The following is a 13,964-nucleotide window of genomic DNA, read 5'->3' on the forward strand; positions in this document are numbered from 1 at the left end:
GTCTCGTGAGTGGGCGGGGCTAGGAGTGTGGGCGGGGCCTGGTTTCAAAGGGGCGTGGTCTCCAGAGAGTGGGCGTGGTCTTGGGGGTGTGGATGTCGTCTCCAAAGAGGGGGCGGGGTCTCTTTAGGGGCGTAGTCTCCTGAGAGTGGGCGTGGCTTAGGTGTGGGGCGTGGTCTCTTGAGGGTGGGCGGGGCTTAGGGATAAGGGCGTGGTCTCCAATCAGGGGGCGGGGTCGCTTCGGGGGGCGGGGTCTCTTGAGAAGGGGCGTGGGCTCGTGAGAGTGGGCGTGGCCTAGGAGGAATGGGCGTGGTCTCCTGAGAGTGGGCGTGGCTTAGGGGCAGGGCGTGGTCTCGAAGGGGGCGGGGTCACTTTAGGGGCGTGGTCTCCAGGGAGTGGGCGGGGCTTAGGACTAATGGGCGGGGTCTCCAGAGTGGGCGGGGTCTCTTGCTAGGGGCGTGGCTTGGGGGCAGGGGCGTGGTCTCGGAGGAGTGGGCGGGGTCTATTTGGGGGCGTGGTCTAGGAGAGTGGGCGGGGCTTAGGGCGTGGTTCCGGAGGAGGGGCGTGGTCTCTTGAGAGGGGGCGTGGTCTCGCTAAGGGGCGAGGTCTTGGTAGGGGCGTGGTCTCCAAAGAGGGGGCGGGGTCTCTTTAGGGGCGTGGTCTCCAGAGTGGGCGTGGATTAAGGCTAGTGGGCGGGGTCTCGGAGGAGGGGGCGTGGTCTCTAGTGAGTGGGCGGGGCTTCGCGACAGATAGAGGCGTGGTCTCTTGAAGTGGGCGTGGTCTATTGAAATGGGCGTGGTCTCGGAGTGGACGGGATCTCTTTGGGGGCGTGGTCTCCAGAGTGGGCGTGGCTTAGGGACGGGGCGTGGTCTCTTGAGAGGGGGCGTGGTCTCGCTAAGGGGCGGGGTCTTGGTAGGGGCGTGGTCTCCAAAGAGGGGGCGGGGTCTCCAGGGAGTGGGCGGGGCTTAGGACTAATGGGCGGGGTCTCCTGAGGGGCGTGGTCTCTGGGGATGGGCGTGGTCTCCAAGGAGTGGGCGTGGTCTCTTGAGTGGGCGGGGTTTAGGGGCAGGGGAGTGGTCTCCAACGAGTGGGCGGGGCCTCTTTAGGGGCGTGGTCTCGGAGGAGGGGGCGTGGTCTCTTGAGTGGGCGGGGTTTAGGGGTATGGCGTGGTCTCAGAGGAGTGGGCGTGGTCTCTTGAAAGGGGCGGGGACTCTGTAGGGGCGTGGTCTCAGAGGGGGCGGGGTCTCTAGTTTGTGGGCGGGGCTTACGCGTAGGGGCGTGGTCTCTGAGGCGGGGGCAGGGTCTCAGCAGAGGGGCGGGGTCTCTGGGCCCAACTACAACAACAACTGGGGTGACTACAACAACAACTGGATCCAACTACAACAACAACTGGATCAACAACATAGGGAGGAGTGGGATTTCAACACCCGCGCTCCCCTGCACTCCCTCCCTCCCTCCCTGTCTCTTTTACCTCCTTCAGTCCCCTACAATTCTCATCCTCCTGTTCAAATCCCTCCCTATCTCTGTAACCTCCTACAACCCTCCCAGATCTCTGCTCACCTCCGATTCCAGCCTCTCCAGCATCCCCCCCCCAATTGCTTGGCACGGTTCTCTAACCTCTGGAATCCCCCCTTCTAAATGTCATCACCTCTATTTCTTTCTGTCTGTCTCCCCCGTGTGTCTCTCTTCCACACCCTGGATCTCTCTCTCTCTCTCTCTCTCTCCGTGTCTCGCTCTCTCTGTCCCCCCCACCCGTGTGTCCCTCTCTCCCTCCCCCCACCCGTGTGTCTGTCTCTCTCTCTCCCCCCCCCCCCCATGTGTGTCTGTCTCTCTCCCCCATGTGTGTCTGTCTCTCTCCCGTCTCTCTCACTCTTTCCCCCCTCCACAACAATCGATCCGTTTGAATGGGACCCATTTTCTGCCCAGGTTTGGCCCCGAGTCTCCGTCCCCGAGTCTCCGTCCCTTTCCCATGGGTGGGTCCCAACTCCCCTTTTCCAAATCCCCAGCGGGCCCTGCCCGTCGTTGAAGTCAAAATGTACAGGGAGTGCGTCCCATCTTATCGGGCCTAAAATTCAGGCTTCTGTCTGAATTCACCATTCACCATTCGCCTGCCTTTGGCAAACAAGCAGGCAGGAGGCATATGAAACAAAAGTGTGTGTGTGTGTGGGGCAGGCACTGCTTCCAATGCTGCCAGCAGGTATCTTCAAGCTCATTAAAGCCACGCTTTCACTCTCCAATCGCCTTCTGTCATTATTGATGGTCCATCCATCCCTCCATCTCCCCGTGTCTCTCGCTCCCTCGTGACTGACACATAGACGGCTCCAGATACGTGCACACACACACATTGGCACGCACAAACTCACTCACACACACACACACATATATATTAGCCATTTAAGACAATTTGATAGAATGCTACACATCCCGGTTTGACAATGACACCAAACTTTAGACAGCGGAGCTGGAAACATCAAATTGCAGGGAGGGGGATTCATGTTTTGGCAGGAGACTCAACTGTGGACGTCTCTCAGTGTCGGCCAATGTAAGGTGGTGTACTTTAGACTTTAAAAGAAGAGAAACCTGATCTTTACAGATGATGAGAAGGCATAAACGGTGCAAGTTTAAACGGCACACATATTTCACAGCTGGGGATTCACACAACACAGACAGCGACCGTACATTTGCCAAGTGCCACCAATGTTGTCGAGTGCAGTACCAGGCCGACCTCAGTCTTACTGACAAACTGTTTGTCAGCCCACAGGACAACATTTCCGTCTAATCGGGCTCAAGCACAAGTTCAAATAGTTTGGCACCTGTTGTACCAGGGGGTGTTTGATGGGGGTCAGTGCAGAGGGGAGCTTGACTCTGTGTCTAACCCCGTGCTCGACCTGTCCTGGCAGCCTTTGATGGGGACAGTTTAGAGGGATGTGGAATCTCTACCTAACCCCCATGATGTACTTTTGCTAACAGTGTTTGATGGAGATTCTCAATCTTGAATTCAGAAATTCTGTTTGTCTCCCCATCTCTGTCTGGGAATCTGGTTCAACAAATCCACCGTCAGCAGTCAGCCATTTGAACTGACTTCATGGTGGGACATTTCACGTGAGCACAACACTGAGGCGATTCGCACACTTGTCCTACTTAAGTGTCAAACAAAGACTGAAGGAAAGAGTCGGATTTAAACCGTCATATGTTGGGGGCAATGTGGATGGACAAATGGAGCTTGTACACCAGTCGCTCAAAGCGGGCGCAGCAAGCAGTGAAGAAGGTCAATGATAAGTTGGCCTTCATTATTGCCAGAGGGATTTAAATTCACAAGTGCAGATGCCTCACTGCAGTTCGACAAGGTGTCGGTGAGGCCACACCTGGAGTGCTGGGTGCAGTTGGAACCTCTCCCTGACATAGAAAGGATACAGTTGCCAGAGAGGGAGTGCAGCCAAGGGTCAGCCGGCTGACAGGCAGATTGCCCGACTGTCCTAGGGGCGAGAGAGATTGGTTCAGTAGGGACTGAATCAGCCCTGTTTCTCCAACCGAACCCTGAGTCTGCAAAGGGAAACACTTGGCCTGCCTCTGCTCATGTTTCATTCAGCAAGCAGGCAGGCAAGCAGCAGATTCTGTCCTGTCCTTATTTCTGGCTTTGCTTTCACATTGCTGCTTTCCCTCTCCATTTCTGACATGTTGGGAATGGCCATTCGTCTGTCGCCTGAGGGAGGCTTTCCATAAGAATGAGTCAAAAAGCAGCAAGAAATCACCAGTTAAACACCACTTCATTTCTGCCTCCATTTGGAGAGAAGATTCCTGGCTGGGCCACAAAAACAAAGCTCACTGCAAAGTTTCACTTCAGATTGGACATCTTGTATTGTTCACACACACACACACAGGCTTTTCACTCCAATCCTCGGATTGGAATTTCTCATCAAACAGTTGGCATGCGATGAAAACGGTCAGTTTAATAGCCCAGCGTCCTGACTGCCTCACGTCCTGGCACCCTCACCTGGCAAGTTTGAAACTTCCATTTCTGCTGACTTCCAGTCGTCGCAAAGTGCTGCTGCCAATTCAAGTCAAAGTGTACAACTCGGAATGGAAATGGCCTCCAATTCAGGCTCCTGTCCACTTGGCAGCATTCGCCATTTGGGCAGGCAGGAGGCATATGAAGCAAAAGTGTGTGTGTGTGTGGGGGGGGGGGGGGGGGGGGGGCAGGCGCTGCTTCCAGTGCTGCCAGCAGGTATCTTCAAGCTCATTCCAGCCACGCTTTCACTCTCCGCTCGTCTCCTGTCGTTACTGACGGTCCCTCCGTCTCCCGGGGTGGGGGTCGGGCAGCGCTTCAGGCCGCCCGCCGGCTGTTTGCGTGCACCCGACCCCGACCCCCGCGCAGCTTGCGGTAGGCGGCCACCCCCAGCCAGCCGCAGGCGGCCACGGCCGCCCCCAGCGAGCCGCAGACGGCCGCCGCCACCACGGACCCCGCAGTCGACGCGGCGGGCGGTGGGCTCGATCCGCTCGATGACCTGAGGGGGGGGGGGGGAGAGAGGTGACAGAGAAGAGGCACGTTAGCAGGTCAAAACAGGCAACGTCATCAGTGGCTCAATACACGTTCCAGGTGTCCAAAGAGGGTCAAACCTCAGCTCGCCTTCACACTCGCTCTGTGTCTGACCCCGTGCTGTACCTGTCCTGGGAGTGTTTGATGGGGACAGTGTGGAGGGAGCTTTACTCTGTGTCTAACCCCGTGCTGTACCTGTCCCGGCAGTGTTTGATGGGGACAGTGCGGACGGAGCTTTACTCTGTATCTAACACCGTGCTGTACCTGTCCCGGCAGTGTTTGATGGGGACAGTGTCGAGGGAGCTTTACTCTGTATCTAACACCGTGCTGTACCTGTCCCGGCAGTGTTTGATGGGGACAGTGTGGACGGAGCTTTACTCTGTATCTAACCCCGTGCTGTCCCTGTCCCGGCAGTGTTTGATGGGGACAGTGCGGACGGAGCTTTACTCTGTACCTGATGCTGACGGTCGTACAGGTTTTGCCAGCAATCTTCAGTTGGACATTCCCCGCTCTGATCATCTTTTCCAGACGCTGTAGAAGTGACGGGACGGAATGTTGGGAACACCCGGCATATTCCCAGAGTTCGAGGCACAGTTCCAAGCTGCTGCACGTGTGTGGGTTCCGTATGTGGCACCTGAGGAGAGGGACAGACAGGCAGAATCTTTTACCGCTCAGCTCCTCCTGATGTGCCACCCAGTGCTCTCTGCCCTTGTCACGGTCCCGACCCTCCGCCCTGTCGCCTGGTTTACCTGTGAATCGCGGTCACGTTGGCCAGGCCGTCGGCCGCCCCTTCTGCCTCCCGTTCCTCCATCTCCGCGCACTCGGCGCTCTCCCGCACACGGATGCCCACCTGGATCCGGCCTCCAGGCTGGCCGCCCTGGCCGCCCCCTCCCGCAGGAGGAGGAGGAGGGGCGGCGGCGGAGGAGGAGGAGGAGGCCGGGCCCGTCCCGGGGGCTCTCGGCGTCCGGGCCTCGGGGAGCGGCGGCCGGCCGTCGTCACGGCGGCAGAGGCGCCCGCCCGGGCAAGCGAGGACGCCTCGGAATCCCGGCACCTGGAACCCAGAAAGAGGGGGTGGGGAAACGGGGGGGGGGGGGGGGGGGGGGGGGGTGAAGTAACCAGTTAAGTCGTGCATTAAGAGGCATCGCAATCAGTGGTCTGGTCAGAACCAGGAGCAGGAGTAGGCCACCTGGCCCCTCCATTCAAGGAGATCTTTTGTGGACTCGGCTCCACTTTCCAGCCCAAACACCACAACCCTTAATCCTCCCCAAAAAGACGATCCGCCTTGATCTGAAAAACATTTCACCCAGGAGTCCCACAGATTCACAACCCTTTGGGCGAGCGGGTTCCTCCTAAACTCGCTCAGTCCTAAATCTACTTCCCCTCGTTTTGAGGCTATGCCCCCCCCCCCCCCCCCCCCCCCCCCCCCCAGCGGAAACAACCCTTGGTCCCCCAACTCCAAACCATCCATGTAAATCGTCAACGGGTGGCGGGGCCCAACACGGATCCCCCCCCCCCCCGAGGGACGCCGCTGGCTGCTGATTGCCACGAGCAGAGAAACGCCCATCAATCCCCCACTCTTTGCTTTCTACTCGTCAACCAACCCTCCATCCGCGCTGCTCCTTTCCCCCTCGGTGCCGGGCGCCTTTACCTCAGGCCAAGTGCCGGGGATCGGCGCCGACGTGTCAAGGGTCGGCCCCCCCCACCCCGGGCCTACCTGAACGCTCTCGCCCGCCCTGCACGGCAGCCATGGCGAACCTTGAACTTGGACCTGAAACTCCTTCTCCGCCCCCGCCAAGCGATGGAGGTAGCAGCGTCCGCCCATTGGCTCCGAGGCGTCCGACGTCTGATTCTGAGGGAGGGAGGCGAGGTCAGCGCTTCAGTACCGTCACCCCCCCCCCCCCACACAGCGAGGCCCTTTTCCTGTCTCGGTGCCCCCCCCCCCACCCTTGCCCAGACTCACCGCCCTGGTCAGGTTGGCCAAGAAGCATCGGCTCCGCCGCCCGTAGATCTCCCCGCTCCGGCTGGCGCCGCCGGCCCTCCTCCCCTCCTCCTCCTCCTCCTCCTCCTCCTCCCTCCAACATTCGCTCTGCCGGACGGAAAGACGGGAATCAGAACCCCAGGCCAGGCAGACAGCTGGAGGTGACCCCCCCCCCCACCCCCGGAGAAGGGTGGGCGAGTCAATTTGCAGGCGACACTCGAGTGTCGGTGGAGTGAATCTCGTGTTACAAGTCACACACAGGGAAGCTGCAGAGCTGGGCTGGGAGGTGGCAAGTGGGAGTCTCAAGGGTGAGCTGATTCATTTTGGAAGGGATAACAGGAAGACAGAGTCACTGGGGCTCATCAGCTAAGATTGCGGGCGGTGCGGGTGAGCAGAGAGATCTACCGGTGTCCTCCTCGGTGTACGTGGATCCCTGAAAGTCGGCACCCAGGTTGAGAGGGTCGTGGAGAAGGCGTGACGGCGTGTTGGCTCTTTTGTTGGCACAGGGATTGAGGTCACCAGGAGAGAGAGAGGGTCAGCACTTGCTGAGAGATCCCTCACCCACACACACACTGACAATGTGAACCCAGCAGAGAGAGAGAGTCAGCACTTGCTGAGAGATCCCTCACCCACACACACACTGACAATGTGAAGCCAGGAGAGAGAGAGAGTCAGCACTCGCTGAGAGATCCCTCACACACACACTGACAATGTGAAGCCAGGAGAGGGACGAGTCAGCACTTGCTGAGAGATCCCTCACCCACACACACACTGACAATGTGAACCCAGGAGAGAGAGAGTCAGCACTTGCTGAGAGATCCCTCACACACACACACACTGACAATGTGAACCCAGCAGAGAGAGAGTCAGCACTTGCTGAGAGATCCCTCACCCACACACACACTGACAATGTGAACCCAGCAGAGAGAGAGTCAGCACTTGCTGAGAGATCCCTCACACACACCCACACTGACAATGTGAACCCAGCAGAGAGAGAGTCAGCACTTGCTGAGAGATCCCTCACACACACACTGAGCGGTGGTGGCGCTGTGAGCGCGGGCAAGTCATAAACCAGTGGCAATTGGAAAGTTGGTTTATGACTTGTCACTCGCACTTGGCGGCTGCCCTGGGCTTGAATGAGTGTGGGCGGGCTTAATATCCGCCCCCCGGGCCGATTTGACGGGCAGGCCGCCTCTGGGAGCTTCCTGGATGGGCTCGGACAGCAACCCGCTGCCCATCGCTCCCGGACCCCGCGGCAAGGGGAGCAGACCGGTTCCGAGGGTGCACCTTTCCCGGGGAGCCGGTTCAGATTCACCCCCTTAACGAAGGTGCACCTTTCCCGGGGAGCAGGTTCAGATTCACTCCCTTAGGGAAGGCCGGGGGAGAGCGCTCTTTCCCGGGGAGCAGGTTCAGATTCACTCCCTTAGGGAAGGCCGGGGGAGAGCGCTCTTTCCCGGGGAGCCGGTTCAGATTCACTCCCTTGCACTCTGGCCGGGGGAGAGCGCTCTTTCCCGGGGAGCAGGTTCAGATTCACTCCCTTAGGGAAGGTGCACCTTTCCCGGGGAGGAAGTTCAGATTCACCCCCTTGCACTCTGGCCGGGGGAGAGCGCTCTTTCCCGGGGAGCAGGTTCAGATTCACCCCCTTGCACTCTGGCCGGGGGAGAGCGCTCTTTCCCGGGGAGCAGGTTCAGATTCACCCCCTTGCACTCTGGCCGGGGGAGAGCGCTCTTTCCCGGGGAGCAGGTTCAGATTCACCCCCTTGCACTCTGGCCGGGGGAGAGCGCTCTTTCCCGGGGAGCAGGTTCAGATTCACCCCCTTGCACTCTGGCCGGGGCAGCATCAATGTGGATGTTGCGGAATGAAAGTGTGCGAACTGGAAGTAGCAGCAAAAAGTGCCGCCTTGTGCAGGGTGAATGCAGCCTGGGTGCGGGGGCGGCGGTCAGACTGAAAGGCGGTGGGTGCCGCCGCCGCCGCCGCCGCCGCCGCTCTGTCCCGGGTTGGATTGCTGTGGGTGTGAGAGAGCCGGGGGCCGGCAGACAGACAGAGAGACAGGGGAGTGCAGGGAGACAGAGAGAGAGACAGGGACAGGGACAGGCTCCCTCTCTCTCCCTCTCTGTGCGGAGCCGCTTTGCAGGGTTTTTAAACGCAGCGTCTCTGCAGCTTTCGCCGCGGTTTCTCTTCTCGGAAAGTTTTGCCCGAACCCGCAGAGGAGAAAAGTTTCACTCCAAGTTGACAGGGGACGGGAGGTGTCTGGGTGGTGGGCGGGGTCTCTGGAGAGGGGGGGGCGTGGTCTAGAGAATGGGCGTGTCCTGCGGATAGGGGCGGGATCTCGGGTGTGGGGGCGGGGTCTCTTGAGAGGGGCGTGGCCTCAGCAGAGGGGGCGGGGTCTCTTGAGAAGGGGCGGGGTCGCTCTAGGGGCGTGTCCAATTCTCTTTAGGGGCGTGGCTTAAGGCTAGTGGGCGTGGTCTAGGAGGAATGGGCGTGGTCGCCTGAGCGTGGGCGTGGCTTAGGGATAAGGGCGTGGTCTCCAAATAGGGGGCGGGGTCTCTTGAGAAGGGGCGTGGTCTCTTGAGAGGGTTGGGGCTTAGTGTTAGGGGCGTGGTCTCCTGAGAGTGGGCGTGGCTTAAGGCTAGTGGGCGTGGTCTAGGAGGAATGGGCGTGGTCGCCTGAGAGTGGGCGTGGCTTTGGTGTGGAGGCGTGGTCTCTTGAGGGTGGGCGGGGCTTGGGGATAAGGGCGGGGTCGCTTCGGGGGGCGGGGTCTCTTGAGAAGGGGCGTGGTCTCATGAGAGTGGGCGTGGCTTAGGTGTGGGGGCGTGGTCTCTTGAGGGTGGGCGGGGCTTAGGGATAAGGGCGTGGTCTCCAATCAGGGGGCGGTGTCGTTTCGGGGGGCGGGGTCTCTTGAGAAGGGGCGGGGTCTCATGAGAGTGGGCGTGGCCTAGGAGGAATGGGCGTGGTCTCCTGAGAGTGGGCGTGGTCTTGGGGGAGTGGGTGTGGTCTCCAAAGAGGGGCGGGGTCTCTTTAGGGGCGTGGTCTCTTGCGAGTGGGCGGGGCTTATGGGTAGAGGCGTGGTCTCCAGAGAAGGGGCGGGGTCTCTTTAGGGGCGTGGTCTCGTGAGTGGGCGGGGTTTAGAGGCTGGAGCGTGGTCTCGGAGGAGTGGGCGGGTCCTCTTTAGGGGCGTGGTTTCGAGAGAGTGGGCGGGGCTTAGGATGAATGGGCGTGGTCTCCAAAGAGGGGGCGGGGCTCAGTGGCAGGGGCGTGGTCTCTTGAGAGGGGAGTGGTCTCGGAGTGGGCGGGGTCTCTTCAGGGGAGTGGTCTCTTGAGTGGGCGGGGTTTAGGGTTAGGGGCGTGGTCTCCAAAAGGGGGGCGGGGTCTCTTGAGAAGGGGCGTGGTCTCATGAGAGTGGGCGTGGCTTAGGTGTGGGGGCGTGGTCTCTTGAGGGTGGGCGGGGCTTAGGGATAAGGGCGTGGTCTCGGAGAAGGGGCGGGGTCTCTGGAAAGGGGTGGGGCTTAGTGGTAGGGGCGTGGTCTCCAAAGAGTGGGCGTGGCTTAAGGCTAGTGGGCGTGGTCGCCTGAGTGGGCGTGGCTTAGGCGTGGGGGCGTGGTCTCTTGAGGGTGGGCGGGGCTTAGGGATAAGGGCGTGGTCTCCAATCGGGGCGGGGTCGTTTCGGGGGGCGGGGTCTCTTGAGAAGGGGCGTGGTCTCGTGAGAGTGGGCGTGGCTTAGGGGCAGGGGCGTGGTCTCGGAGGAGGGGGCGGGGTCTCTTTAGGGGCGTGGTCTCCAGGGAGTGGGCGGGGCTTAGGACTAATGGGCGTGGTCTCTTGAGTGGGAGGAGTTTAGGGGCAGTGGCGAGGTCTAGGAGAGGGGCGTGGTCTCAGATAAGGGGCGGGGTCTCTTGGGAGGGGCGTGGTCTCGGAGAGGGGGCGGGGTCTATTTAGGGGCGTGGTCTCCAGGGAATGGGCGGGGCTTAGGACTAATGGGCGTGGTCTCTTGAGTGGGAGGAGTTTAGGGGCAGTGGCGAGGTCTAGGAGAGGGGCGTGGTCTCAGATAAGGGGCGGGGTCTCTTGGGAGGGGCGTGGTCTCGGAGAGGGGGCGGGGTCTCTTTAGGGGCGTGCTCTCCAGGGAATGGGCGGGGCTTAGAACTAGTGGGCGGGGTCTCCAGAGTGGGCGGGGTCTCCAGAGTGGGCGTGGTCTCCGGAGTGGGCGTGGTCTCTTGAGGGGCGGGGTCTCTTGCTAGGGGCGTGTACTCGTTTGAGGGCGTGGTCTCCGAGGAGTGGGCGGGGTCTCTTTAGGGGCGTGGTCTCTTGAGTGGGCGGGGCTTAGGACTAATGGGCGTGGTCTCAGAGGAGTGGGCGGGGTCTCCAGAGTGGGCGTGGTCTCTTGCTAGGGGCGTGGTCTCTGAGAAGGGGTGTGGTCTCCGGAGTGGGCGGGGCTTAGGACTAATGGGCGTGGTCTCCAAGGAGTGGGCGTGGCTTAGGTGTGGGGGCGTGGTCTCTTGAGGGTGGGCGGGGCTTAGGGATAAGGGCGTGGTCTCAAATCAGGGGGCGTGGTCTCTTGAGAGTGGGCGTGGCTTAAGGCTAGTGGGCGTGGTCTCTTGAGGGGCGGGGTCTCTTGCTAGGGGCGTGGTCTCTTGAGGGTGGGCGGGGCTTAGGGATAAGGGCGTGGCCTCAAATCAGGGGGCGTGGTCTCTTGAGAGTGGGCGTGGCTTAAGGCTAGTGGGCGTGGTCTCTTGCTAGGGGCGTGGTCTTTTGAGTGGGCGTGGCTTGGGGTGGGGGCGGGGTCTCTTGAGAGGGGCGTGGCCTCAGCAGAGGGGGCGGGTCTCTTGAAAAGGGGCGTGGCCAGGTCTCTTTAGGGGCGTGGTCTCCAGAGTGGGCGTGGCTTAGTGGTAGGGGCGTGGTCTCGTAGGAGGGGGCGGGGTCTCTTTAGGGGGCGGGGTTTAGGGACAGGGGTGTGGTCTTGGAGGAGGGGGCGTGGTCTCTGAGTGGGCGGGGCTTCTCGACAGATAGGGGCGTGGTCTCTGGAAGTGGGCGTGGTTCTTGAAATGGGCGTGGTCTCTCCAGGGGGCGGGGTCTCCAAAGAGTGGGCGGGGCTTAGGCGCATGGGCGTGGTCTAAGAGAGTGGGCGGGGCCTCTTTAGGGGCGTGGTCTCGAGAGCGTGGTCGGGGCCTCTTCGGGGGCGTGGTCTCCAGCGTGGGCGTGGCTTAGGGGTAGGGGCGTGGTCTCGTGTGTGGGCGGGGCTTAAGCGTAGGGGCTTGGTCTCTTGGGAGGGGCGGGGCTTCGGGACAGATAGAGGCGTGGTCTTTTGAAGTGGGCGTGGTCTCCTGAAATGGGCGTGGCCTCGGAGGCGTGGGCGGGGTCTCTTTGGGGGCGTGGTCTCCATGGAGTGGGCGGGGCTTAGGACTAATGGGCGGGTTCTCCTGAGAGGGGCGGGGTCTCCAAGGAGTGGGCGTGGTCTCTTGAGTGGGCGGGGCTTAGGACTAATGGGCGTGGTCTCAGAGGAGTGGGCGGGGTCTCCTGAGAGGGGCGTGGTCTCCAAGGAGTGGGCGTGGTCTCTTGAGTGGGAGGAGTTGAGGGGCAGGGGCGTGGTCTAGGACAAGGGGCGGGGTCTCTGAAAAGGGGTGGGGCTTTGTGTTGGGGCGTGGTCTCCTGATAGTGGGCGTGGCTTAAGGCTAGTGGGCGTGGTCTAGGAGGAATGGGCGTGGCTTAGGTGTGGGGCGTGGTCTCTTGAGGGTGGGCGGGGCTTGGGAATAAGGGCGTGGTCTCCAATCTGGGGGCGGGGTCGCTTCGGGGGGCGGGGTCTCTTGAGAAGGGGCGTGGTCTCTTGAGAGGGCGTGGCTTAAGTCTAGTGGGCGTGGTCACTTGCTAGGGGCGTGGACTCGGTGGAGGGGCGGGGTCTCTGGAAAGGGGCGGGGCTTAGTGGTAGGGGCGTGGTCTCCCGAGAGTGGGCGTGGCTTAAGGCTAGTGGGCGTGGTCTAGGAGGAATGGGCGTGGTCTCCTGAGAGTGGGCGTGGCTTAAGGCTAATGGGCGGGGTCTCTTTGGGGGCGTTGTCTCCAGGGAGTGGGCGGGGCGTAGGACTAATGGGCGTGGTCTCGGAGGAGTGGGCGGGTCTCCAGAGTGGGCGTGGTCTCGGGGGAGTGGGCGGGGTCTATTGAAATGGGCGTGGTCTCCAGGGGGCGGGGTCTCCAAAGAGGGGGCGTGGCCTTTTAGGGGCGTGGTCTCCAGAGAGTGGGCGTGGCTTAGGGGTAGGGGCGTGGTCTCCAAACGGGGCGGGGTCTCTTGAAAAGGGGCGTGGTCTCTTGAGAGGGCGTGGCTTAAGTCTAGTGGGCGTGGTCACTTGCTAGGGGCGTGGACTCGGTGGAGGGGCGGTGTCCCTGGAAAGGGGCGGGGCTTTGTGTTAGGGGCGTGGTCTCCGGAGAGTGGGCGTGGCTTAAGGCTAGTGGGCGTGGTCTAGGAGGAATGGGCGTGGTCGCCTGAGAGTGGGCGTGGCTTAGGCGTGGGGGCGTGGTCTCTTGAGGATGGGCGGGGCTTAGGGATAAGGGCGTGGTCTCCAATCAGGGGGCGGGGTCGCTTCGGGGGGCGTGGTCTCTTGAGAGGGGCGTGGTCTCGGGGGAGTGGGCGGGGTCTCTTTAGGGGAGTGGTCTCAAGAGTGGGCGTGGTTTAGGGGCAGGGGCGTGGTCTAGGAGGAGTGGGCAGGGTCTCTGGAAAGGGGTGGGGCTTTGTTAGGGGCGTGGTCTCCTGAGAGTGGGCGTGGCTTAAGGCTAGTGGGCGTGGTCTAGGAGGAATGGGCGTGGTCGCCTGAGAGTGGGCGTGGCTTAGGTGTGGGGGCGTGGTCTCTGGAGGGTGGGCGGGGCTTAGGGATAAGGGCGTGGTCTCCAATCAGGGGGCGGGGTCGTTTCGGGGGGCGGGGTCTCTTGAGAAGGGGCGGGGTCTCATGAGAGTGGGCGTGGCCTAGGAGGAATGGGCGTGGTCTCCTGAGAGTGGGCGTGGTCTTGGGGGAGTGGGTGTGGTCTCCAAAGAGGGGCGGGGTCTCTTTAGGGGCGTGGTCTCTTGCGAGTGGGCGGGGCTTATGGGTAGAGGCGTGGTCTCCAGAGAAGGGGCGGGGTCTCTTTAGGGGCGTGGTCTCGTGAGTGGGCGGGGTTTAGGGGCAGGAGCGTGGTCTCGGAGGAGTGGGCGGGTCCTCTTTAGGGGCGTGGTTTCGAGAGAGTGGGCGGGGCTTAGGATGAATGGGCGTGGTCTCCAAAGAGGGGGGCGGGGCTCAGTGGCAGGGGCATGGTCTCTTGAGAGGGGAGTGGTCTCGGAGTGGGCGGGGTCTCTTTAGGGGAGTGGTCTCTTGAGTGGGCGGGGTTTAGGGTTAGGGGCGTGGTCTCCAAACGGGGGGCGGGGTCTCTTGAGAAGGGGCGTGGTCTCGGAGGTGTGGGCGGAGTCTCGGAGTAGTGGGCGGGGTCTCTTGAGAAGGG

At 61.5% G+C, this 13,964-nt stretch overlaps 2 long non-coding RNA genes across 5 annotated transcripts in view; both read right to left on the reverse strand.

Annotated features, from left to right (window-relative positions):
- The window catches only part of LOC140418149 (uncharacterized), a 1,069,702-nt gene that overhangs the window by 667,928 nt on the left and 387,810 nt on the right, over nt 1-13,964 (reverse strand). The window lies entirely within an intron of this gene.
- LOC140418146 (uncharacterized) lies at nt 3,748-7,068 on the reverse strand. Of its 4 annotated transcripts, none has more exons than XR_011944803.1 (5): nt 6,495-7,068; nt 6,290-6,383; nt 5,284-5,585; nt 4,989-5,168; nt 3,748-4,502 (listed from the first exon to the last, which is right to left on the reverse strand). It is a non-coding gene; the product is annotated as an uncharacterized lncRNA (long non-coding RNA). The 4 variants fall into 4 exon arrangements; XR_011944801.1 differs by having other exon boundaries at nt 6,249-6,383; XR_011944802.1 differs by lacking the exon at nt 5,284-5,585 and having other exon boundaries at nt 6,183-6,383; nt 6,495-6,673.

This window comes from Scyliorhinus torazame, chromosome 5, assembly GCF_047496885.1.
Source record: "Scyliorhinus torazame isolate Kashiwa2021f chromosome 5, sScyTor2.1, whole genome shotgun sequence".
Taxonomy (NCBI): Eukaryota; Metazoa; Chordata; class Chondrichthyes; order Carcharhiniformes; family Scyliorhinidae; genus Scyliorhinus; species Scyliorhinus torazame.